This window comes from Odocoileus virginianus, chromosome 10 (assembly GCF_023699985.2).
Source record: "Odocoileus virginianus isolate 20LAN1187 ecotype Illinois chromosome 10, Ovbor_1.2, whole genome shotgun sequence".
Classification (NCBI taxonomy): Eukaryota; Metazoa; Chordata; class Mammalia; order Artiodactyla; family Cervidae; genus Odocoileus; species Odocoileus virginianus.
The window spans coordinates 38328350-38355130 of NC_069683.1; the positions used below are offsets into that span (position 1 = coordinate 38328350).

Consider the following 26781-nt stretch of genomic DNA (forward strand, 5'->3'; position numbering starts at 1 on the left):
ACAGTTGACTCTTGAACAATACAGGTTTGAACTGTGGGATTTTACTTACATGCAGATTTTTTTTTAGTAATAAATAACTGTAGTACTGTGCTATCTGAAGTTGGTTGACTCCGTGGATGTGAAACCTTGGATATGAGGTGCTGCCTATATGGCAGGCTGACTGTAAATTATATGCAGGTTTTCAAGGGCTCCGAGGGTTGGCACCCATAGCCCCACAGTTGTTCAGGGGTCAACTGTACTCTTGTTACTTACTGTACTGACTCAGTGTTATGAAAAAATATGCAAGGCCAGAGATTATAGATGATACAGACATGTTCTACAGAATCCGACGCTAGAAGTTTATGAGTAGGGTAAGAGAAATACAATTTGAAATATACAGAACCAGAAGTTAGTATGGAGAAAACTTTTTATAAAGAAAAGAAACAAAGATAAGGTTCCCCAGATTTGACAATACTAAAATTTGTGACACAGTAAATTTACTAAATACTAAGCTTATTACATAGCTAGTAACAGTTTTTGAACCTAAGAGAATATTTTCTAAAATGTGAGTAGTGATTTAGTCATCAGAAAGTTTTTTTAAAATCTGCCTCTTTATAGAAAATCTTACGTATTTCCATCTCCTCATGGAAAATCATAGAAAATCTTACATATCATTGTCACACAAAGAAGTGTTCATGAAAGATACACAATTAAAATGTAGAAAACGTATTCTGGAAGTTTGTCGGGGAGTTTATTATTGATAGAGTTATGATGTTATTTTTCTATATTTTAGTGAAACTTGTGACTTTTCCCCCCTCATTCTAGATAAGTATTTACCATTACATCAAAGTTCATATTTGTAATTTTGCTTCTTTTACTTAAAGAGGTTACCCTTAATTGTTTAAAGTCAAGGCCCAACAAAACCTGGGAGGCACAAAATCATGGATGTCATGAGGATAGTTTAGAAATGGAGGCTGTCTTCTGTTTTAAATGATGCACTGAGGTCATACAGAAGGCAGTGTGACTTGGTGATAAAGGTTGTTATTAATGATCATGTGAATTTGGGATTAGGGAGTGGAGGTTGTATACTTTTTGAAGGAAGTGGCAATACGTCAAATAATACTATTTTGCAGGGGTAAAAGCAAGGTCCAGGCAAGTTTTATGAGTGTGTATGCTTCAAAGATAAACGCATATTTAAATATGTTAGAGAGGACTTCCCTGATGGTACAGTAGATAAGAATCCACCTGCCAACGCAGGGGACAGGGGTTTAGGGGTCGGAGAAGATCCCACATGCTGTGGAGCAAATAAGCCTATGTGCTACAACTACTGAGCCTGTGCTTTAGAGCCCGAGAGTCACAGTGAGCCTCCATGCTGCAGTTGCTGAATCCTGTGTGCCTTAGAGCCCACACTCCACAGCAAGAGAAGCCGCCGCAGTGAGAAGCCCATGCCCTGCAGCATAACCCTCGGTTGCCATAACTAGAGAAAGCCCTCATGCAGCAACAAAGACCCAGCACAACCACAAATTAAAAAAAAAATGTTAGAGAGAGGGAAAAGATATATACATGGTGTGTGTATATATATGTGTGTGTGAAGTGAAAGTCGCTCAGTTGTGTCCAGCTCTTGGCGACCCCATGGACTGTATAGTCCATGGAATTCTCCAGGCCAGAATACTGGAGTGGGTAGCCATTCCCTTCTCCAGGGGATCTTCCCAACCCAGGGACTGAACCCAGGTCTCCCACATTGTAGGCGGATTCTTTATCAGCTGAGCCACAAGGGAAGCTCAGGAATGCTGGAGTAAGTAGCCTAACCCTTCTCTAGTGGATCTTCCCTACCCAGGAATTGAACCAGGGTCTCCTGCATTGCAGGCAGATTCTTTACCAACTGAGCTATCAGGGAAGCACATATATATATATATATATATATGTGTGTGTGTGTGTGTGTGTGTGTCTATATATAGATAGATATCTATTTATATAGCACAGAAGGAACAAATAAAGATAATAGCAAGGGAAGTTAAAGCAAAGCAGAGATAGTAGCTAGAGCAGAGAGGTGAGGAAATGGCGTCAAGGCAGGAGAGTGCATTAAACAGAATTCAGTGAAGGTGCAAACATTCATCCTTACACACTTGAGTAGTTTTTTTTTAAATTGAGATTTAATTGATGTATAACATTATATTAGTTTCAAGTGTACAAATAATGATTCAGTACTTGTGTTTAATGCAAAAAATGTCTAGGTAACGTCCATCACCTTACATAGTTATCAAAAATTGTTTTTTCTTGTGACAAAGACTTTTAAGATTTACTCTTTCAGAAACTTTAAAATATGCAATACAGTATTATTAGAATAGTCACAACTTATTTTATAACTGGAACGTTGTACTTTTGACGTCCTTGACCAATTTTGTGCACTCCCACAGCCCCAACTCTAGCAAACCACCAATCTGTTCTCTGAATCTGTAGCTTGTTTGTGGATGTATGGACTCACAGACACGTACCACAGTTTGTATTCATTCATCCATTGATGAACACTTAGGTTATTTCCCTATCTTGGCTATTCCTTAATAATGGAGGATCTCAGCGGTTGTATAGTTATCACTATTTTAGCTCTCTGTTAATGCTGAGTGTTGTAATTGGTTTTCACAATGCTAGCCCCAAGCAGTTCTTCCTGAAACTGTGACCTATTCTGTGCTTTGCTGTTTGTTGTTCAGTTGCAAAGTCATGTCCAATTTGAAACCGAGTGGACTAACCCACCAGGGTCCTCTGTTCATGAGATTTCCCAGGCAATAATATTGGAGTGGGTTGCTATTTCCTACTCCAGGGGGTCTTCCCAACCCAGGGATCCAACTCGAGTTTCCTGCATTGGCAGGTGGATTCTTTACTGCTGAGCTATCAGGGAAGCCAGCTCTTTGCTTACTTGGCTCCAAAAGAACACAATTTGTGACATAATTGGAAGATAATTATCTTTATTAGTTTAACATGTTAAACTCAGTCTTTTAAACTCTTCTTTGTATGAAGTGATTCCACCATATTAAAGATATATATCAAGTCTTTTGCTGGTAAAGTTATATAAACATTTTTATCAAAGACATGAATATAGTCATCTTCTTTTAGTTTTTTAGATACTATGCAAAAGGGAACAAATTGAGTGTCAGGATATTTATTACTACATTTTCCATTCCATCCACTGGTATTTATTAGGTGTCTACTACATGCCAGACATGCATCTAGGTGCTGGGGGAGAGCAATGGACAACATGGCCAAGGTCTCTGTCTTTGTGTAACCTACATTCTAGTGGGGTGATAGAAAATAAGCAAATAAGCACATATATTATCAGATAGCAATGTGTGTCATAAAGAAAAATAAGAGAGAGTAAGATGACATTGTGTTGAAGGAGGATATTTAGATAAATTTGATAGGAAAGCCAGGTAGGATATCTACAAATCACTTTTTGTCAGTATATTTAGAAACCTATTTTATGCAAACCAAAATGTGTTTATGAAGATCAAACCATTTAAAATTGAATAGGAGCAACATCTATTCACCATAATTTTCTTATCTCTAAAATTATTAATAATAGTACCTGTCCTGAAGGTTTGTTAGAGTTTAAATAAGATTCTGTATGTGTGTATATGTGCAAGTATAGCCTTGGCCCAATGCTTGAGTTATTATCGGCTGTCAATAAATGTTGAGTCTTGTTTTTAGCATGACTTTATTTCCATTTATTTTACATGCATTTTTATGAACCAAATAGGTTATGAGTTGACCAAGTCCTCTGTTAAATGCTTTCTTTTCCTGCAGATAGTTCCAAATTCCAGATCGAAGCTTTTTTCTTTTTAATTCAGAGAACACAGAAATTTTAAATTGAGGTATAACATACAGAGTACACTTATCTTAAATATACTGCTCAGTGAATGTTTTCATAGGTATATACATATGTAATTACCACCCAGATCCAAATATACAACATTCCAAGCACACCAGAAGAAATCTTTTGTCACTGTTAGAGACATTACTCCCTCCATATATTAACCACTATTCTAAGTTCTATCTCCGTGAATTTTTTTGGCTTGTTTTTGAATTTCATATAAATTGTTACATAGTGTGTTATTTTTAAATATCTGGTTTCATTTGCTGAAAATAGTCTACAATATCCAAAAAGTGTTGTTCAATATATTACTAGTTTGTTACAGTTCTGTGTAGTATGGTACAAATGTATTATTCATTCTCCAGTTTATAGACACTTGAGTTATTACCATTTGAGAGGAACATGTATGAATAAAGCTATTGCAAACATTCTTATTCATCTTTGGGTGGACATATATTAATTTTTGTTGACTATATACCTAGGAGTTGGGTTTATAGAATCATTGGGGGCTTCCCAGGTGCCTCAGTGGTAAATAATCTGCCTATAATGATTGAGCTGCAGGTTCCATCCCTGGGTCAGGAAAATCCCCTGGAGAAGGAAATGGCAACCCACTCCAGTATTCTTGCCTGGAGAATCCCATGAAGAGAGGAGACTGGTGGGCTACAGTCCTTAGGGTTGCAAAGAGTCAGATACAACTAAAGCAACTTAACATGCACACATGCAGTATGTATTCCACACAGAGTAAGTATATATTCAACCTTTGGCAGAACTGCCAAGTAGTTTTCCAAAGTTGTATCAGTTTACACACCCAGTAGTAGTTGATGAGAGTTCCAGTTGCTCCACTCTCTAATCAACACTTCCAATGAATGTGTAGCCATTCTGAGTTGGATAGTGGCGTGTTATTGTCACTTTAATTTGCATTTCTTGGATGCTAATGATGTTTGAGTAATTTTCTACATATTGATGGGCCATTTGGATTTTCTCTTTTGTGAAATTCCTAACTAGATCTTTTGCTCATTTAAGAAAATGAATTGTCTTTTTTTTTTTTTTTTTTACTGACAGTGGATTGTCTTTTTTTTTTTTCCACTTGATTTATAGTAGTATTTTGTATTCTTTATGAATTCTAGATATAAAACCTTTGCTGGATTTATGTCCTGGTAATATCTTTTGGTCTGTAGGCTCTCTTAATATTTTTTATTTCAAATTAATTTTTTAATTGAAGGATAATTGCTTTACAGAATTGTGTTAGTTTCTGCCAGACATCAGCATGAGTATCTTTTGATGAATGTGTGCGTGCTTAGTTGCTTCAGCTGTCCAAATCTTTGCAAGCCTATGGACTGTAGCCCACCAGGCTCCTTTGTCCATGGAATACTTTGGGCAAGAGTAGTGGAGGGGGTTGCCATGCCCTCCTCCAGGGGATCCTCCTGACCCAGGGATTGAACCTCTGTCTCTTTTGTCTCTTGCATTGGCAGGCAGGTTCTTTACCATTAGTGCCACCTGGGAAGCCCCTTCTGATGAACAGAAGTTCTTAATTTTAATGAAGTACAACTTATTTTTTTCTATTAATAGTTTAGTAACTTGAGTTTTTAGTTAGCAGTTTCAGTGACCTTTTGAATATTAAAAATTTTTTTTGCTTACATGATGATCATGAAGATATTTTCTTATATTTTCTTCTAGAAGCTTTGTAGTTTTTACCTTTGACTTTTAGGTTTGTGATCTACCTTGAATTAACTTTTGTTAATGGTGTGAAATTGAGCTCAAGGTTCATTGTTATTTCATACTAGTTTCCACAACTCTAGTGCCTTTGATTGAAAAGACTGTCTTTTCTCTACATAGATTTTCAATGACATCTTTTTCATAACAGGTGACCATGTATGTCTGGACTTGTGTTTGAACGCAGTTTTGCTGGTATATCTGTCCATCCTTTGGCCATTGTCACACTGTCACTTTATAATAAATGTTGAAATTTGGTTGTGTAAGTCCTTTAGCTTTGTTCCTGCTAAAGTCTGAACTTAGCTATTCTAGGATCTTTGCATCTCTAGGTAAATTTTTGATTGGTTAGTTTCCACAAAACGTCTTACTGGGATTTTGATTAGGATTGAATTGGGCCTATAGATTAATTGGGGGGGGGAATTGGTTATCATAATAATATTGACTCTTCCAAACTATGAACCATGTGTATTTCCCCATTTCTTTTCATTTTTAAATTTTTTTCTCATTTTTTTTCAGTGTAGTTATCTTACCCATCTTATGTAAGACTTATTCATTATTTGACTTTTGTTATTATGTAATACTGTTTCATAAATTTCATTTTCCATTTGTTTGCTGTTACTTTATAGAAATACAGTAGAAAAGTCTTAAACTTGTATCAAAAAAACCTTACTGAGTTCATTTATTCATTGTAGTTGCTTGTTCATAGATTGCTTTGCATTTTCTATGTATATAATCATGTTATCTGTGAGCAAGGACAGTTTTACTTTTTCTGATCTTTATACTTTCGTGCTGTTTATTGTCTCATTTTAATGACTAGAATCTCCAATATTAAGTTGAATAGGAGTGATGACAGTGGGCAATCTTGTTTTCTCCCCAACTTCTGGGGAAGAGAGTCAGTATATTAATGTTAAAATTGATGTTAGCTGTAGGTGGGGATGTGTGTGTGTTTTTTTGTGTAAAAGATACCTTTTATCGGATTAAGGGGCTTCCCAGGTGGCGCTACTGATAAAGAACCCACCTGCCAGTGCAGGAGACATAAGAGATGTGGGTTCAATCCCATGGGTTGAGAAGATACACTGGAGGAGGAAATGACAGTCCACTCCAGTATTCTTGCCTGGAGAATCCCATAGATAGAGGAACCTGGCAGGCTACAGTTCATAGGGTTGCAAAGAGTTGGACAGGACTGTAGCGACTTAGCACAGATCAGGTTAAGGAATTTTCCTTCTATTTACAGATTGCTAAGAGGTTTTTAAAATTATGACTGTTAAATTTTATCAGATACTTTTTCTGCATGTTTGAGATAATCTTAGGATTTCTCTTTTTTATTTTGTTAATGTGGTGAGTTACTTTGGTCTATTTCCAAATGTTGAAACAACATTGTTTTCTTGGAATAAATCCCACTTAGTCATATGTATTATCCTTTTTTTATATTTTGCTGGATTCGCTTTGCTAAATTATTATTATTAATTTTTTAGAATTTTCATCGCTTTTATGAGAGACATTGCTCTATAATTTTCATTTCTCATAATGGCCATGTCAGGTGTTGGTTTTAGGGTCATGCTGGCTTTGTACAATGACTTAGTATTTCCTTTTTCTCACTGTTTGCTAAAAAAAGTTGTGTAAGATTGGTTTCTGCTACTTTTAATCTGTTAGATCATCTCTCTTTTTTTTTTCTTACAAAGCTTATGAAGTAGTCATCAAAATATAGAGTATGATTGTCTTCTCTGTAGTTAGGGAACCAGAATTAGGCAGCTGGTAGTTACTGATATGTTTATTAAAAACCAGATCTATCTTCCTTCAAAACCTATGATGCATAATGTACATGGAGGAAAGTGACTGACCAGGTGGTCATATGGAGGTCTTAAGAAATATTATTAACAGAAGTTATTCTTTTGAAAGCTAAAAGAACTTTTGAAAATGTACTTTCTGCTAGTCTAAGAATCACACCCTTGATGACTGCTTCTTAGCTGTTTGTGAGGGTTGTGGCTTAAAGCAGCTAAGCTTTATAATTCTCAGCTGTCTCTGTCCAATGAAAAGCTCGTCCATTCCAAAACTGAACAAATCAGTTTTATTTCTCTGTGGTAACAAATGGTTACTTGGAATTTACTGGAATTCCTCTTTTTCCAAATCCACATAGTCCTGGCAAAAGTTCTTTGACTTTGTAGAAGTTAAGATATTTCCTTGCATATGATAGGTTCAGAGAGTCAGCTTATCCTATACTGACAGGACCAAGGATAGGGAAAAAAACTTTATACAAACGAAATATAGGGTGGTTTCTAAGACTTATCTAGTACTTTATTTCCCCTCAACTTCAGGCATTCTCATCAGAGACCCTTTCTTATAAAAAGAAAGTTTTATTCCATGTAGAAGCATCTCCTCTTTCTAGGGGACACAAAATACATGAAAAGGGGTACTTGTTCGTCAGTCACTAAAAACTTTAGGTTTTCAAGCAATTATTAATGACTTCTCATTTTATAACTATTTCTGTTTTATTTTTAGAATTGTATTGGAAATGCTTGATTCCTTTTTGATTTTTCAGCAAGTTATAATGTTGTTTAGTCAGTAAAATTTATATTGTGCCAGTGACATTATTTTCTTCCCTTCGTATGAAAGCCTTAATAATTTTTTCTCGTTTCTAGTTAATTAGAAAGTCTGGCTCCCTTTGAAACACTTTCTCATTTTTAAAGCATGAAGTGTTACTTAGTGAAGCTTACAAAAGAATAATATCAGAGAAGGTAATTCTCTTTAGGAGAAAAATATTCTGTTGTAGTGAAATTTCAGGGTTTTAGAGCTGAAAGCTTTTCCAAGAGATCATTTAATCGTTTTAGTACTTGTGGATATTGATATCTTAATGGGATTATTTTGCTGACAAATGTAGTATTTATTGCTTTCTAAAATCCTTTGTTAATTATGGGTGCCTCCCACAATGGAGACACAAATTTAATTTAAAGGAATAGATATTATCGAGACAAACAATTTATTCAGTTTTTCATATAATAAAATTCGACGGAGAGCATTAGGTATTGTGCCGGGTGCTCTTAGTTGTGAAAGCAACACAACTATTGCTCTCAGTGGCCACAACCATTGGGGAAATAAAGGAATAGCTATTATTTTTAGTCTTGGTCACCTTTAATATTGGAGTTAAAAGTATTGGCCTGCTAGTCTTTTACTTTACATCTTATTCTTTTGCCATTCTATAGGTCTAATTGGTTTAATATGTGGATTCTAATATTTAGTGATGTTTATTATTAGTATGAGAAGGATTTCATTTGATTTTTATATAAAACCAAATGAATAGACTTGATAGTTAATTATTTGTGCTGAATAATAAAAGTTTAAGTTTGGAGGTTCTGTATATTAATGGAATTAGAAACACTTGCCCTAAAAGTTGTATTAAAATTCTGAGGTAGTAGAAGAGTTGATTGATTTTATTATATAATTTTGTGAATCAGGAGAAAAATTTAAATTATCCAGGTTAGCTGTCAAAATCAGAATTTAGAAACGAATGTTTAAATGTTGAATTACTTAAGAACTGAAAACTGTAATCTTTTGCCACAATTAATATCATAGTACAGTGCTTTAAAAACTTCATAGCAAAGGCTTGTCAGTTTATTCCATTTTTAGGGAAAAATTTTAGGGTATTATTTCTTAAAATATTTATTGAATAAAAAGAAAAATCATTAATATTCCAGATGAAGTTTTTCTTCTAAATGAAATTTTCTCTTTTAACCTCTGTTCTCACTTGTAAAGTTCAAGTGATATTGTTGCTGGCAAGATTTCCTGACTAGTGAATTTATTCTCCTATCGTAAATGTTCTGATGTCATCATTTTCTTCTCTTTTATCGTGGCTGTCATTTTATGGGAAAATGACACAGTGAAAGGCAAAAGGTTAGCTGGAAAAGAAAAGAGATGAAACTGAAACTAAAAGTGACTAAATATATACTAAGTTATCAATTGCTATTTGCATATTATCCATGGTAAATTTTATTTTTGTACTGGTTTTTCTTTGTTTTTTTTAGGAGCCCTGCTTGGAGTATCTCCTTTGGTCATTTGGTTAATAAAACTAAGGGCCGATTATGTGCCTAACATTTCTGTGAATGTCTAGCTCATTGATTTGTGATAGTACTCAATTTTAATATTAACTTTGTAAAATATATAGAGCTTAATGTTCTCCATATTATATGAGGCTTAATCTTCCCAACAGATTATATTTTTTGTGTGTATTTTAATGGCAAAAATAAATGGGTTTATTCATATTCTAGCTGTCTTCCCTTAGCACAAATGAATAGGTTTAACTATGTTTCTTCTTAGCATTTTCTTAAGTTTTACTGAATGAGATGTCTAAAATGAGTAGTAGATATTTTCTGTGTTGCAATTATCTTTGGATTCCAGTTATTATACCATCTCTTTACAACTGATAATCAAAAATAGTTTCAAAAACTTGAACCATTTTAGCATAAAATTTCTGTTCTGCTTTTATAGTACATTTTTGTTTCCTTCAAAGTAATACATACACATAGTTAAAAAACCAAATGGCACTAAAAGATTAACATGAAAAATTGTAGTCCCCTCTCTAATTCTTCCCCTCTCTCTAGTCCTGCTCCTCAGACATAATCACTCCTAATTCTTTTCATTATTTCTTGTGGTATTTATCTACATAATTAAAAATAATATGCCTCTTCTGCCAATTTCTTGACTTAAGTAATTCTTGTATGTAATTGAGATTTTAGGTCTCATAGTCCTCCCCTTATACTCTTACTCCATTCTTTTACTATAGCTATGTCCCAATTTTAAAATCTGTTTTTGGTATTTACATTCTCTGATTATGACTGTTTAATTAAGTCTACTTTTAAAAAAAGCATCCACTGTTACTATTAAAGAGTCTGAAACTAATCTTGATTTCTCTCTGGAAGCTTTTAGGATTTTCTTTATCCTGGTCTTCAAAACTATTGTGATGTGCCTTGGCCTGTCGTTTTTTCAGTCATGTGCTGATATATATATTTTTTTAATTTAGGAGATTGATATCTTTTAGTTTGGGGGAAATTTCCTGTAGTTTTTAATAATTTCTCTTTTTTTTCTTCTTTTCAATTTTTTCTTTCTGGACTTACTATTAATTGGCCATTGTTTCTCCTATTTGGACATTGTATCTCTTGGATTAATTGCATAAATTTTTTAAATCTTTTTTTTCTTCCAAAGTACAGCTGTAGGATTTTTTTTCTTATTGTCTTTCACTTTATCTTCTCATCCTTCCACTGACTTATAAAATTTTTTTGCCATGGTTTTAATTTCTCCTAGAGCTTTCTTATTCTCTGTTCCCATTTTAATGTTACATTTTTGCTTCATAGATATAGTATCTACTTTTATCTGTGAGATTGTTAATAACAGTTTATTGATGTTTTGTTGTGTTTCTTTTTCCTGTCATTTCCTAATTTCTTTTGGCTCATTTTAATCTTTGCCTTTCTACTGGAAGCTTTCGTCAGATCCTTATAGTCCCAGTCTCCCAAAAGCAGACTCTTAAGATAGGGAGATGATTCCAGGAACTATAGTCAGAGTGAATGGGGAAGTGAGACAGTACAAGAGGAAAACTGTTTAATAGTGAAGAGTATATTGATTGAGTAGGTTACCACTGTGTGCACAGCTAAGGATTCAGTATTACTAGAGACTCTCAGACTCTGTGCTATCCAGTAGTGACTACTAGCCCTATGTTGTTATTTAATATTAAATTTCTTAAATAAAATTTAAAATTCAGTTTTTGTTCATACTAGCCACATCTCAAGTGCACAATAGCCACTTGGAGCTAGTGGCTACCATATGGGACAGTGTAAATATCAAACATTTCCTTGCTGGTTTAGAGCATAATAACCACAGACTTGTCTCTCTGAGGTGCAGGAAAACTGAGCAGTTTATCTACCAAAATCTGTCCCTTGTTGGTTAAAGCTGCTCCTGGTGAGGTTAACTACCTGTTACTTTTCAGTATGCTATGTCACGTCTGCTTTCTACTGCTGATACCAAATGCAGAATTTCTCTAGATGTCTGGCCTCTATAGAGTTCCTCCAGAGATCAACATTCTGGTCTGCCAGTCTGAAAGGGAAATAATTGCTTGACTGAGCATGATGGTGGTAGCATCTTATAAGTATAAATATGTAGGTTTTCAGTCAAATTCCCCAGATTTAGTGGGAAGTCTTACCCCAACATTCTGTGGCATTGAAATCTTCAAGTTTTAAGTATTTGGAGGGTTCTGTGAGTAAATTGACTACCTATTCTTTTTCCCTACTATGGGCATTATTTAGGTTTCAATTTTTTATCTGCAGATTACCACCCCTTTGGAGCTTAAGAAAAATTGTGACACATAGTGTTTCAAATTTATGGAAAAGTATAAAGAAAAATATACTTGCAATTCTTACAGTACTGTGGTAAACCCAACTAGGTCTTAATGTGCTGTTTTTTCTCTTCTCTTCCTTTTCTTAATGCCAAAATGTTTTATTTGATTACATTTTAGGAGACTTCTCACCACTCATTGATATCAAGGCAGCTAAGCTTATATTGGTTTTTCTCCTCTACTTTGCTGTGTTTAGTTTGGTAATATTTTATTGAGAATTTTGTGTCTATTTGCATAAGACATTTTGGCATTTAATGTTCTTTTCTTTTAACATCTCATCTGGTTTTGATGTCAGGGTGGCACTATACTTATGAAAAAAGTTGGTGAGTGTTACCTCTTTTTCTGTTATCTGAAACAGTTTGTACAAAATTGGGATTAGTTGTTCCTGAAATGAGTGTTTGAAGTGCTGAGTTTGGGGCTAGTAGTATTTTTTGTGTGTGTGCCACACTCCTTCCTTCTGTTTTAGTATTTTTCTTTCTCATGTAGAAATATCTTTTAGTTAGGTTCAGCTAGTGTAAGCTCTTTTTGTGTGTCTGAAAGTTTTTTTGTTTAACTCTCACTCTTGAATGATAGTTTATCAAGACATAAAATTCTTGCTTGTCAGGTTTTTTTTTCTCCTGAGTTTTTCTTCCTCAAATATCTTCTGAAAATTTTCCAAATTTCTTCTTTTTAAAGAAATTGTTAGTTTATTTATTTATTTGTCTGTACTAGGTCTTAGTTGTAGCATGCAGGATCTTTTAGTTGTGGCATGTGAGATCTAGTTCCCTGACCCAGGGATCAAACCTGGGAAATCTGCATTGGGAACTCAAAGTCTGGACCACCAGGGAAGTCCCCCCAAATTTTTTCTTTTTTAAGTTTGGCTTGATGACCAGGGGGCTTGATATTTAACTTAGGTCTTATCTAAATATTAGATCTGTACTCTAACAAATGGAAATTAATTTTTAAATGGATATCCCAGTTTATAATTACACACCAGCAATATTTGTGACAAAAAAGTTCTTTGTAGTCTCAAATATCTTTAATTTTAATGAAATAATTCTCTCTGAAAGATTAAACCAGCATTCCTGAATCATAACTCCATATTAGAACCTACTGTTTTGATTGGTTTGGGATGGGAGTCTAGGCTTGAGTTATCTTTTGATGTGCCCAGATAATTCTAATGTATGGATAGAGATTAAGAAACACTGAGTTACAAATTGATCTGTACATTCAGTGAAATTTTAATACAAACTTCAGGAGTTGTTTTTTAGTTATTGATAGTCTAATGCAAAAATTTTTGAGACTTCCCTGGCAATCCAGTGGTTTAGACTCCATGCTTCCAATTCAGGGGTCATGGGTTGGATCCTTGGTTGGAGATCTAAGATCCAATATACTGTGTGCTAGCCAAAAAATACATATATATATTTTTACATGAAAAGATAAATTAATAAAGCATTTTTAAAAAGAACATAGTTTAAACTACCTGATTTCAAGATTTATTTAAATACAGTGTGGTAGTAGTAATAAGACAGATATTATGGATCAGTAGAATAGAATTGAGTGTCCAGAAATAGACCCGCATTTCTAAAAGGTCAATTGACTTTTGGCAAAGGTGCCAGGGCACTTCAAAGGAGGAAGTTATAGTCTTTTCAATAGATGTCCTGAAACAGCTGGCTAATCCGGGGTGGGGGGGAGCACAGTGCAGAAATAAACACTGATTCTTCCTTCATACCATTCACAACAAAGTTACAGACCAAAATTAAAAAAACAAAACAAAACTGTAAAACATCTAGAAGAAAATTCTGAATATAAAAAAACAAAGAAAAATTAACTGGACTTCGTTACAGTTAACAACTTTTCTTTGAAAGCTGTCAGTAGAAAACGAAAAGATAAGCACTATGAGAAAAATATTTATAATAAATCCATCTGATAAATGACTTCCATCCAGTACTGTTAAAGATTTCTTATAATTCAATAAAAAGGAAACAAATGATCAAATTAAAATTAGGCAAGAAATGTAAACACGGCTGCTGGTAATGTAAAAGTGTACATTCCATTGGAAAATATTTTGGCAATTTAGCATATGATTTTGGAGTTCTCTCTGTGGTATTTAATGAAGAGAAATGAAAACATATATCCACAGAAAAACTTATTCATGTGAATTTGTAGCACTTTTGTTCATAAAAGCCCTACATTGGAAACAATCCAAATGTTCATCACAGGTGAGTGGGTAAACAAATTGTAGTATATCCCTATAATAGAATATACTACTCATTAATAAATGGAAATGAATTATGAATACACACAATGTGTGAATCTCAAATCATTGAAACAGCATGCTAAATGGAAGAAGCCATATACAAAGTACTATATAATTATACAGTACTGTATATGGTACTGTATAAAGTACCATATAATAAGTACTATATAATTAAGTTATACAGAATTGTATATGATACTGTATAAAGTACCATATAATAAGTACTGTATAATTCAGTTACATAAAATTCTAGAATATGAAAATAATTCACAGTGTCACAAAACATCTGCTGCCTAGGGCCATAGGTAGGGGGAATTGAATGCAGAGGAATTTGAGGGAACTTTTGTTGGTAATGGAAATATTTATATCTTAATTGTGGTGATAATTACACAGTTATAGAGTATTTGTGAAATACCATCACAGTAAATACCTATAAGTAATTTTTATTTCAATAAGTTTGAATTTAAGAAAATTGGCACTGGATTGGACAATCTCATATTCTTGTCCAGTTATTGTAGTCTATAATTATGTGTCTTTTTCAGTTTTTATTTATTACTTTACCATTATGGGTTTACACTAACAGTTTAGTTTGTGTTAAAATAAAATTTGAAAATCAGAATTACATTTCAAGAAGGATTATAACTTCTGTTTTTAACTTTGTGCATGTGCACTTTTGTGCGTAGAATCTTTACTATGGGGCTTCCTCTTCCCAAAGAAACCAAAAATAAACAGAGAATTGTAGCTTTTACATACTACAGAATAAAACAGGCAAAAACAACTTGGGGGATGAAACTGTAGCTTCTGGTTTTTATTTTGTGACTTCAAATCCATGTTAGTGGTTAAACTACAGTGTTCATGGTTGAATGTATAATATTTACTATGGAGAAAGTATATGTATGGTCTTGGCTCATTTACAAATGAAATAATTTAACCTTTAACTGAATGTTGCTATAGCATGTATATTAAGTGTATGTTACAGTTGCATCCTGTTGTATAATACTGGGAACGTTTTTATTACTTATATAGTAATAAGGTGAAAACTGTATACTGTATAAAAAATATGTGGAGACTAGCTATTTCAGATCTTTCATGTTGAGCCTATTAAAGAGAAAAAATGGTTAAATGCCCTTTTGTATATGTTGAATTCACCGCTGTACAAAATAGGGTGCAGTGACCATGTTTTTAGACTGATAGAGCTGTTGTAAACGGAGGAACGAGTGCTGAGTGAGGCAGCCCAGGGCTTTGACAGCTGTCCTGGAGATGGCGTGCATTATACTTGCTAGCAGTAACTGCCCTCTCTCCCTGTTCCTCTCTTCCCCCACCTCTTCTCTCCCCTCCCTTTCCTTCTTATTTATGACGGCAGTGCAAGTCAGATTCATATATTGATCTAGGCTCACACTAAATGTAAATAATTTTAAACTGAGTTAAATTAATGAAAATTAAACTATATTATATAATACCTGAAACTAAAGGCTCAATAAACTGACTTATCTTTTAAAGTATTGCATGTTCTTAACATCTGTTTTTCAGTTATGAAGGTAGATTGAATTTGTAGTTTACTAAGTGACCTTAGATAAATTAAGCCCGCTTTCTGAATTTTCTCATTTGTAAAATGGCAATTGTAATAGTACCACAACTCCTAGTGATGATGTAAGGATTAGATGAGCTAATGTGTTTACAGCGCTGGCACATAGTGACTGCTCAATAAATGTTGGCATACCATCATCATGATCATATCAAAAGTAAAACTTCTGTACCTCACTATAGCTATTTTAATATATGTGTTACTAAGCAATATAATGTAGTTTAAAGAAAAATGTTGGTAATGACACTTTCAAAGGAACAAAATAAATTGTAAATTTCAGATCATATATATGATTGGGTTTTTAAATTGTATTTGTTGCCAGTGTATTAGTTTTATGTAATGATCATTTAGACAGGAGCAATATTCATTCATTTTTTAGAATTCTTGGCCACTTTCATAGATTTCAAAATAGCTGTAAAGACATAATTGCGGTTTTCATATACATATATTTTCGCATTTTGGTGGATGCTATATTAGATTATATTGTCAACATCTGAGATGATGTAGTGGCAAGATTGATTTCTCCCTAATTCAATCATCTAGCAAATACATATTGTGTATCTACTGTGTACCAGATGCTGGGGATATCACAATGACCAAGATAGTGAAGATTCCTTCTGTCACAAGGCTTAGAAATCATTATTGAGGAAAATACTGGGGGAAAATGATTGGAAAAATAATACATAAAAGAACAAGACAGCTTGAAATAGTGTGATAAGTCCTGAGAAGAAAATAAAATAGGATGGTGGGATAGAGTGTGCCTGGAAGGACTAATTTATACTGCATGGTTATAAAAGTCCTTTGTAAGAAGAGGACATTTGAGCTGAGGCTTGAATGATGAGGAGATAGTCTCATGAAGAACTGGAGCTGGATTTTCTGGTTAGTGGGAATAGGAGTGCAACTACTTCTCAGGCTTGATGGGCTTGGAGTATTTGAATACTTTAGAAAATGAGTATTGCTGAAGGGTAGTGATTGAGTGCAAAGAGTCGGACACAACTGAGCGACTGAACTGAGTGATTGAGTTAAGAGTGATAAAGGAGATATTGTGTAAAGATAGGCAGGGACATGTATTTCACGTTTAACCCTGGGAATCATTTTGCACTGTGTGAACCTTGATGTCACTAGCAAAGAAAAGAATGGAAAACATGTGGTTGTTATTAACAATGTGGCTTTTAGGAAACCAAAAATATATCCACAAAGATTTTTATTGGGGATTTGGAAGTATAATAAAAGAAGTAATTGTTAATTTTGTAGTCTCTGGAGATATGCCAGGCCTGACTGATTCCTGGCTTCTTTTTAGTGAAATACCAGGTTATAAAAATTTGTTTTGAAAGCAAAGGAGGGGAAAACTTGTATATATAGCACCTTTTGCTCCCATTATTTATATATGTATCTGTTATATAACTACATAAATATATTTTTATATGTGGGTGTATATATACACAAGGCTTCCCTGGTGACTTAGTGATAAAGAATCTGCCTGCCAGTGCAGGAGATACAGGTTCAATCCCTGGGTCAGGAAGATCCCCTGGAAAAGGAAACAGCAACCTACTCCATTCTTGCCAGGGAAATCCCACGGACAGAGAAGCCTGGCAGGCTACAATCCATGGGGTCACAAAAGAGTTGGGAAAAAACTTGGCAACTAAATGACAACAAATGTATATAATGGAGACTAATAGATCTAGACACATACATGAGTATTAATGATTTTGGTTCATGTTTTATGAATGCTATGACAAGACAGGAACCTATCATATTTATATAGAATTACCAACTATGCAGTTTGCTAGTAATTTTTTATTTTGGATTAATGTACTTTAAAAAGTGAAAATGAAGTCGCTCAGTCGTGTCCGACTCTTTGCAACCCCATGGATTGTAGCCTACCGGGCTCCTCTGTCCGTGGAATTCTCCAGGCAAGAATACTGGAGTGGGTTGCCATTTCCTTCTCCAGGGAATGTACTTTGAGGAATTGCATTAATCTTTCAGTCACTGGAATAGTGACTAAATAGTTACTAGTGAACAGTGAATCAGTCACTCTTTACTTCATTCAACTTGATAATTTAGTTGAGTATCATGGATTTTATGAAGAGATTGGCTGATTTGTTCAAGTTTTTCCTTATGAATTTAACTTCTGTCATGTTGGTAGGTAACTTTTCTCTTTCTCCTTCAGGGCCATAGCCCACAAGTATCCTTTGCTCTGGTCAGCCATCTGGAAATTTTGTGCCATTGATAATTACTAGAAAGATAATAATGGAAAAATATTGGCTGTGTGTGTGCAGCAACTGCTAATTTCTCCTTCTGGATTGGAGACTAGAATTAGAATATGAAAAAATATAGTTTTATGCTATTCCTAGCAGGTGATAGTTCTTTTTATTTCACTTTCAGTTGTGATTGCTAGTTTACTTCTGATATTTAAAGAATTGTTACAGATTAAAAAATATAAGCAACTCATGCTTTTGGTTAGCAATTTTTAAAGTAGAATAAGATGTAAAATGAAAAATTAAAAGTTCCTGGCTTTTACTTTCCAGTCTTATTCCTTGGAGAAGGAAATGGCAACCCACTCCAGTATTCTTGCCTGGAGAATCCCATGGACAGAGGAGCCTGGTGGGCTACAGTCCACGGGGCTGCAAAGAGTCAGACACGACTGAGCGACTTCACTTCACTTATTCCCCAGATTGGAACATTGCTAACAGGTCCTTGTGTTTCCTTCTAGAATTTCATATGTTTATGTAAACACATGTAAGCGTGTGTTTGTGTGTGTAAATTTATATATATAGTATGTCCTCCCTTCCTTTCTCTTTTTACATATATAAGATCTGTAGTACTGTTCTACAACATTTTTGTCACCTAACATTTATTATAGGTGTCTTTCACAGACCCATCTTGTTTTTTATAGTAGCTGCATGGTAGACTATTGTTTAAATATAGTGTAATTTATTGACCTGGCTTCTATTGATAAAGGTGCTTCCAGTTTCTTATAATTTGTATACTTGCATCTTGTATAAGTTTATCCTTAGGCATATACCTTTCAAAGTTTTAGAGCAGTCGCCAAATTGTCTTTCAAAATAGTAGCAACAGTTTATGTGCCCCACATCTGTGTTCTAGTACTTTCCCTTCATATTCTAGCTAATGCACAAAAAAGAAGAGTTGACAGTAAATAGGTTTATTTTAGTGATAAACAGAAAATATTTTGGGTTATGGCAAAAGTACCAATTATTTTCATTATTTTTTTTAGGCCCTTGTGATGTATTTATAAGTACATGGCAGAATTTGAATTTTACATTTAATTTCAAAGATAAGTATCACAGTGCTCAGCATAGTTGTTAGAAAACTAATACAGGCCATGAATAAGCTAAAGTGATTGAAACTAATGATATTTATTTTAACAGTTATTATATGCAAGCAAAAGTTCATGTACTTCAAATAACATTTTTAGACTTCTCAGTACAGACTTTATGTCATTAAATATAGTTAATATAGTTTTTAAATGAATTATTAAAATGGATTTAAATTTTGCAGATTGGATCAGGCAAGAATCATCAATGGCTGCTAAATCCATGGGGATCTTTAAAAAGTATATCCTCACAGATTACTTATTAGTTGCAAGGGAAAAATAGTAACTATACAGAAGAGAACTCAGACAGCACCTTGATTAGATGATCAAAATTAATAGCAGTAAGGGGTAAATGGACATTGTATGTTTCTAGGTGTGATTCTTTAAGCAGTATTAGCATATCAACCGAGAATGAATAATCTAAATCTAATTGTGAGAAAATATCAGACAGACCCAAAAAATGAGGAGCATACTATTTAAAACAAAGGACTATATTGTTACAAAAGTCGGTATCATAAAAGGTAGAGAAGCTTTACATAGGTTTCAGATTAAAGGAGTGTAAAGAGATATAACTAAATGGAACACCCGATTATAGACTAGATCCTGTTAATAAAAACTATAGAATACTATTGGGCTGGTAGAACAGGGCAGTAGATTTGATAAAAGCATTTAGCAGTGTTGATTTTTCTGAAGTTAACTGTAGTATGGTTATGTAAGAGAATATCCCTATTCTTACAAATTTACACTGAGGAATTTGGGAATAGAGTAGGATATAAGTAAGAACTTTTCTCTTAAAAAGTTCAAGAGGAAAAAAATAGAGTAAGCATGCAAGAGAGTGTATATGATAAAACAAATAGGACAAAATATTAGCAATAGACAGGTCCAGGTAAAGGACAAACAGGTCTTCTATGAATTAATCTTGTTTTGCAACTCTTCTGTAAGCTTGCAGTTATGTTCAAATAAAGTGTTTTTAAAATGGATTAAAGATTTTTTAATAAAGATGAGCTGTTTATAAACCCAAGGATTTTTGATCAGCGGTATTTTATTATGTAGCAAGTTGTTGTGGTTCAATCACTTAAGTCGTGTCCACCTCTTTGTGGCCCCATGGACTGCAAAACACTAGGCTTCCCTGTCCTTCACTGTCTCCCACAGTTTGCTTAAATTCATGTCCATTGAATTGAGAGTATTAACATGTCCTAAGTAGGGAGAAATAATTCCAAAATCTAGCTGTATTATCAGAAATACTACTAATTCAGTTCAGAGTTTCTCATGAAGAACAGTATGTCTACTATGATTAGCAGGTATTAACTATTGTGTTACAAACTAAATATTTTTAGAATCTTGAATTGAGAAAGACTGGTTATGGACTTCATGTTAGGACTGTGAAGAAAGTGCAAAAAGTTTGTGTGGTAGTAGGGATAGTGAGGTGAGATTGGGGAATTGGAAGGAATTGGCTAGAGACTTCAGAATTGGAGAAAGTGAATTTGGAAGTAAATTTTCATGTAAATGCTACCACTGTAGAGCGTGTGGTTTCCAGTCTTTTCACATCTCATTTATTTTAATATTCACCTCTTCCCCCAATCCCAATATGTTAAAACTTCTGAAATCTGGATGAGCCTTACAATCAATGGCATCTGACAATCAGTGTCAGTGTGCTGAAAGTCAGTTTTTGCATAAAAGATTTGTGTTTGCTTCTGCCATTGCCCGGGGTCCTAGCAACCTGAGACCATTTTAAATTAAATTTAGTGGTTGAGTATTTGAACTGCACTGGTAGTATGAATTCTGATTACAAGTCTGTTAGTTCTGGATGGTGTTTCAAATTTGAAGCAGTTACTTGCCCCCCCCCCCCCCCCACCTTCAGCTTGTGCCAAGGTTAAGAAGATAAGTTTCTGTGCTGTTGCTTTTCATATAATAGGTTTCTCTTTCTTCCTGTGTACTTTATGACATAGCTTTATCATGGGGTTACCTATTAGCCTCCCTATATTGGGCATTTTTTTTGTTCTTAGTTGTATATAAGAATCAGTTCAGTTCCGTTGCTCAGTTGTGTCCGACTCTTTGCAACCCCATGGACTGCAGCACGCCAGGCTTCCCTGTCCAACATCAACTCCCGGACCTTACTCAAACTCATGTCCATTGAGTCGGTGGTGCCATCCAACCATCTCATCCTCTGTCGTCCCCTTCTCCTCCCGCCTTCAATCTTTCCCAGCATCAGGGTCTTTTCCAGTGAGTCAGTTCTTCACGTCAGGTGGCCAGAGTATTGGAGTTTCAGCTTCAGCATCAATCCTTCCAATGACTATTCAGGACTGATTTCCTTCGGGATGGACTGGTTGGATCTCCTTGCTGTCCAAGGGACTCTCAAAAGTCTTCTCCAACACCACAGTTCAAAAGCATCAATTCTTTGGTGCTCAGCTTTCTTTAGAGTCCAACTCTCACATCCATACATGACCACTGGAAAAACCATAGCTTTGAGTAGATGGACCTCTGTTGGCAAAGTATTGTCTCTGCTTTTTAATATGCTGTCTAGGTTGGTCATAACTTTTCTTCCAAGGAGCAAGCGTTTTTTAATTTCATTGGTGCAGTCATCATCTGCAGTGATTTTGGAGTCCAGAAAAATAAAGTCTGTCACTGTTCCCGCTGTTTCCCCATCTATTTGCCATGAAGTGATGGGACCAGGTGCCATGGTCTTAGTTTTCTGAATGTTGAGTTTTAAGCCAGCTTTTCCACTCTGCTGTTTCACTTTCATCAAGAGGCTCTTTAGTTCTTTGCTTTCTGTGGTGTCATCTGCATATCTGCAGTTAATGATACTTCTCCTGGCAATCTTGATTCAAGCTTATGCTTCATGCAGCCCAGAGTTTCTCATGATGTATTCTGCATATAAGTTAAATAAGCAGGGTGACAATATACAGCCTTGACGTACTCTTTTTCCTGTTTGGAACCAGTCTGTTGTTTCATGTCCATTTCTAACTGTTGCTTCTTGACCTGCATACAGATTGCTCAGGAGGCATGTCAAGTGGTCTGGTATTCCCATCTCTTTCACAATTTTCTGCAGTTTGTTGTGATCCACACAGTTGAAGGCTTTGGCATAGTCAATAAAGCAGAAGTAGATGTTTTTCTGGGACTCTCACTTTTTCAGTGATCCAGCGGATATTGGCAATTTGATCTCTGGTTCCTTTGCCTTTTCTAAATCCAGCTTGAACATCTGGAAGTTCACGATTCACATACTGTTGAAGCCTGGCTTGGAGAATTTTGAGCATTACTTTGCTAACGTGTGAGATGAGTGCAGTTGTGCAGTAGTTTGAGCATTCTTTGGCATTGCCTTTCTTTGGGATTGGAGTGAAAACTTTTCCAGTCCAGTGTTCATTGCTGAGTTTTCCAAATTTGCTGGCATATTGAGTGCAGCACTTTCATAGCATCATCTTTTAGGATTTGAAATAGATTGTATGTGTAATTACATACAAGTCCTCCTACTAATGTCAGTTTTAAATAATGTCATAAAGCATGATGTCTTAAAAATACTTTGGCCATACTAGAAATTGTCCCATGATACCTTTAATGCCTCATGAAGTTGTACAAAAGAATGATATTGAGATCCTTTACTGTCAGGCATATAGACTTGCTTCATTTAGTATTTATTAAAAAAATTTGATTACCAGTTTATATATAGGACACCATGATAAATACAAAAATGCAAGAAATAGTCTTTAGGCCAATTACATTCATACAAATATCTGTTACTCAAACCATTGTGTATCATATATCTTGTGCCGGCTATAAGTGTTTTAAGGTCTATAAAGTCTTGTATAGCAAGATTTCATTAGGTAAAGATGGTAAAGAAAAACACTTTCAACAGAGGAAATAGCATGTGATGGAAACAATCTCAAGTAATACAATTTGACTGGATTTCAGGGCGTTTCTAGTGCTGTTTTGTATTTCAGATGAGTTGTGGAAAACGCGTTTTACCACAGCCTGAGTAGTACTGGATGGTGCTGGTGGTGGTGGCTGTGTGTGTGCAACTTTTAATGACTGTAACAGGTGGTTTGATTATTGACTAAAGAGAAAGCCTGCTTTCTCAGCATCCTAGGTAATCTAACCTGTGATAATTTTTCGTTACTTTGACCAGGGACTAGGGAAGAGATTCTAGTCCAGGGGAAGCGATGGTTAGATCCAGAGAGACTGTAAATGTGTGAGAGTATGTATGTGTGTGTTGCTATTTGTATTGGTCCTGGCAGGTTGCACAGTGAACATGATAACAGCCTTCCTTTGGCCCTATTTTGAGCTTGCTTCTCTATTTTTGGATCTAAGTTACAGAAAGATTTATATTACTTTGTGATTCATGTTTATTATTGAGCCCTGAATTTTGGCCAGTATGGTTAAGAAATGGAATTTCAAGTTTAATTTTGATTAAATTGTTACATATGGTTAGTGGCTATTGTATGGGACAGCATGCTTATAGAGCTTAAGCAGTTTTGACTTGTTTTTAGCTCTATGGTATTGAAAGGGCTGACCAGATAGTATTTTCACTCACATATGGTTAAAGTAAACACATTTTTAAAATAGAATATTATTTTAAGTATATTTAAATATGTTTTTGGTGGTTTCACAAATAAAATTTGATATTATCAACTCTAGTAAAAATTAGTTAATAATTTAACAATTGATTACATATACTCTTCCTAATACCAAATACTGTATGTGAGTGTTAAGTGATATACTAATAATGGAATTATTAAAATGATGATAAAAGGAAAGAGCCATATAGTAAAAGAAGGCAGAATAAGGACAGGAGGGGGAAAAGTCTATAAAAGTCTAGGTGGAGATTAAGTTTGACCAGAAAATTTATCTATACCAAGTGTCAGAATAAAAAGAGAAAACCAATAAAAAATAACACCTTTGTATAGTAAAAAGACATATACCATTTTATTAAGAGAAAAACTTTTCTGTAAGATGAAACAGAAAAATTTACTGAATTTTATAGGGGGTGTTGAATAGCATAATGGATGGCATAATTTCATAGCAATTTTATAAATGATGGGAGACATTTTCATCATATTGCTTACATCAGACCTTGTTGAAAATTTGTGAAAACCTAAAGCCTGCCAATGACTACGTGACAAGCTTAGGAGCAGATCCTTAGCTCTTTTGAGTCAAGATGACTGCAGCCTTGGCTGACAGCTTGACTACAACCTCGTGAGAACTGGAGCCAGATACTCAGCTGGGCCACTTTCAGATTATTTACCCAGAGCTGTGAGATAAAGAAAAAAAGTTTGTTTCAAGCTGCTCAGTTTGGCATAACTTTTTTTCCTCAGAGGAGATAACTAATGTGTATTTACTGTATATTTATTATGCTGTGATTTTTTTTTTTTTTTGAGGATGCAGATACTTGATATTAAATGTTGAATAGATATAATTTTTAAAACTTAAACAATTATTTATGAAAATATATTGAATTTAGTTGAAGGTATAAATATAAGTTAGAAAAAGGGTAAAAATAAGGTTCCTAAACTCGCCAACCTAAATGGCTATTTGAATGAATGAAAAATAGCTAATAGTAGCTAATATATATTGAACTTTTTCTGTATGTCAGAAACTATGCTAAGCATACTATGTGCATTATCTATTTGATCCTCACAAAATCCCATGAGGTACTTCAGGCTTTAAGAGATTAAGTAACTTTCCTAAAGTTACAAGGACAGATGCATTTGGGACTTAAATCCAAGCTCTTTGACTCTAGTTTAGCCAGTCTGTGTACCATACTGCCAGCAGAGAACTTCTCAGGTTCGGAAATCCACATACCTGAGCATCTGAGGAATTCTTAGATTTTGATGGATGCTGGAGATGCAGGGGTGAAGAAAGTGAGACACAGTCTCTGCTCTCACAGCATTTATAATCTTGTGCAAGAAATAGACATCAGTAAAATAAGTATGTATTTACAACCTGAGGGAAGTGCTATGAAACTGAGTCCAGGGAGATTCTTTAATAAAAGTGCAGTCCTGTTGCAGGTGAGTAATGGCATGCTTAGGAGCTGAAAGAAGACCAGTGCGGTTGTAGCACAGAAGGCAGAAAGAAGAGTGATGTGAGATTAGGCCAGAAATATGTGCACTGGCCAGGCTGGCCAGCCTTGGAGGGTGGCATATTGTTATTCTCCCTAAGAGGTATGAGAAGCTGTTGAAAAGTTTTATGTAGTAGATGTTAAGGCTTTCTTTTGAAAAGATCATTGTAGCTGAAATAGAGACAATTAGATGGTTCAGTTACCAAAGTAACTGTGGGGAAGATTGTTAGGAAGTATTTCAATAATTTAGCTGAAGAAGATGGATTAGGGTGATGGTGAAAGTCTTTTCAGGAAAGGAAATAGATTTGAAAAATGGTTGCAAGATAAAGTCAACAGGACTTGGTGATAGATTGATTACCAGGGGCTGGGGGAGGAGGTATCAAGGATGACTGAAATATTTCTGACTTGCCTATCTAGATGGATGGTGATGCTGTTTATTAGGATACAGAACATTGGAAGTAGGACAGGTTTGGTGGCAAACTAGTTAGAGTTCACTAGTTAGCTTTTGCTGAATTTGAGCTCACTAGTTAGCTCTTTTGCTGAATTTGACATACCATTGATTCATCCATGTTGAAATCTTGAGAAGCATATACTAGGTTGGATTTCAAAGAACTCTGGCCTAGAGGTAAAAATGTTCAAAAAATGGGCAGATAGATGGAAATTAAAGTGTTAGGTAAGAATACCTTGTGAAAGCTAGTGAAAAGAGAATCTAGAAATTGGGGTGCTCCAATATTAACTGGCTAACCCAAAGAGAATAACTTACAAAGGAGAGGGTAGGAGCTTCTTTCACTCATTTACTCATCCATTCAATGAATATTTGAGTGCCTGCTATATATCAGGCAATATTATAGGATCTAGGGTATAGCGGTGGACAAAATCATCAATGTCTTTACTCTCTTAGAGCTTGCACTATAGTGGACAGTATATAAGTAAACTAAATAATTCAGATAGTGACAAGTGCTAGAAGGAAATAGAAAGGGATTATGTGGAAGCATCTGAGATGGGGAAGACTGAAAGAGGAACAAGGTTTTTGAGGAAGATAAAGAACTTTCATTTAGCCATGCTACTTTTGAGGTATCTGAGAGCCAAGTGGGTAACAGTGACTGCTTCCGGCTAATAAATAGCACTGTCATTCACCCAGTTTGGCAGTCATTCTTTATTCCTTGTTTGTCTTAAATCCCTTATTCCAGTTTCTCAGAATAACTGCTGACAACTGTCTTTAAAATATATTCCCAATCTGATTACTTTGATTACTGATACTGTCTCCTCAGTGGAAATCACCAGTTCTCCCTACCTAGACAGTTACACTAACCTCTTTTGTGGCCTCCCAGCGGCAGTCATGTCCCCCTGTAATCTGTCTTGCACATTGCAGCCAGAGTGGTCTTTTAAAAATGAGTATCTTACAGTGTCACTTCCTTGATTAAGTACTCCAGTTTTTCTCCCTATAAAGTTTAAACACTTTACCATGGCTATAATGCTCTATTAGATCTGGTCACTTTCTACTTTTCTCACCTCACATTTGGATGCATTTTCACTCTACTTCAGAGTATCAGCATTATTCCTGAATTTAGGGTATTTACATTTGCTGTTTCTTCCTCTTAGAATGCTCTTTCTATATATTTCCACAGATCTTGTTCT

At 34.8% G+C, this 26781-nt stretch overlaps 1 protein-coding gene across 4 annotated transcripts in view; it reads left to right on the forward strand.

Annotated features, from left to right (window-relative positions):
* Nucleotides 1-26781, forward strand: part of PDE3B (phosphodiesterase 3B) — a 185302-nt gene that overhangs the window by 26472 nt on the left and 132049 nt on the right. The window lies entirely within an intron of this gene.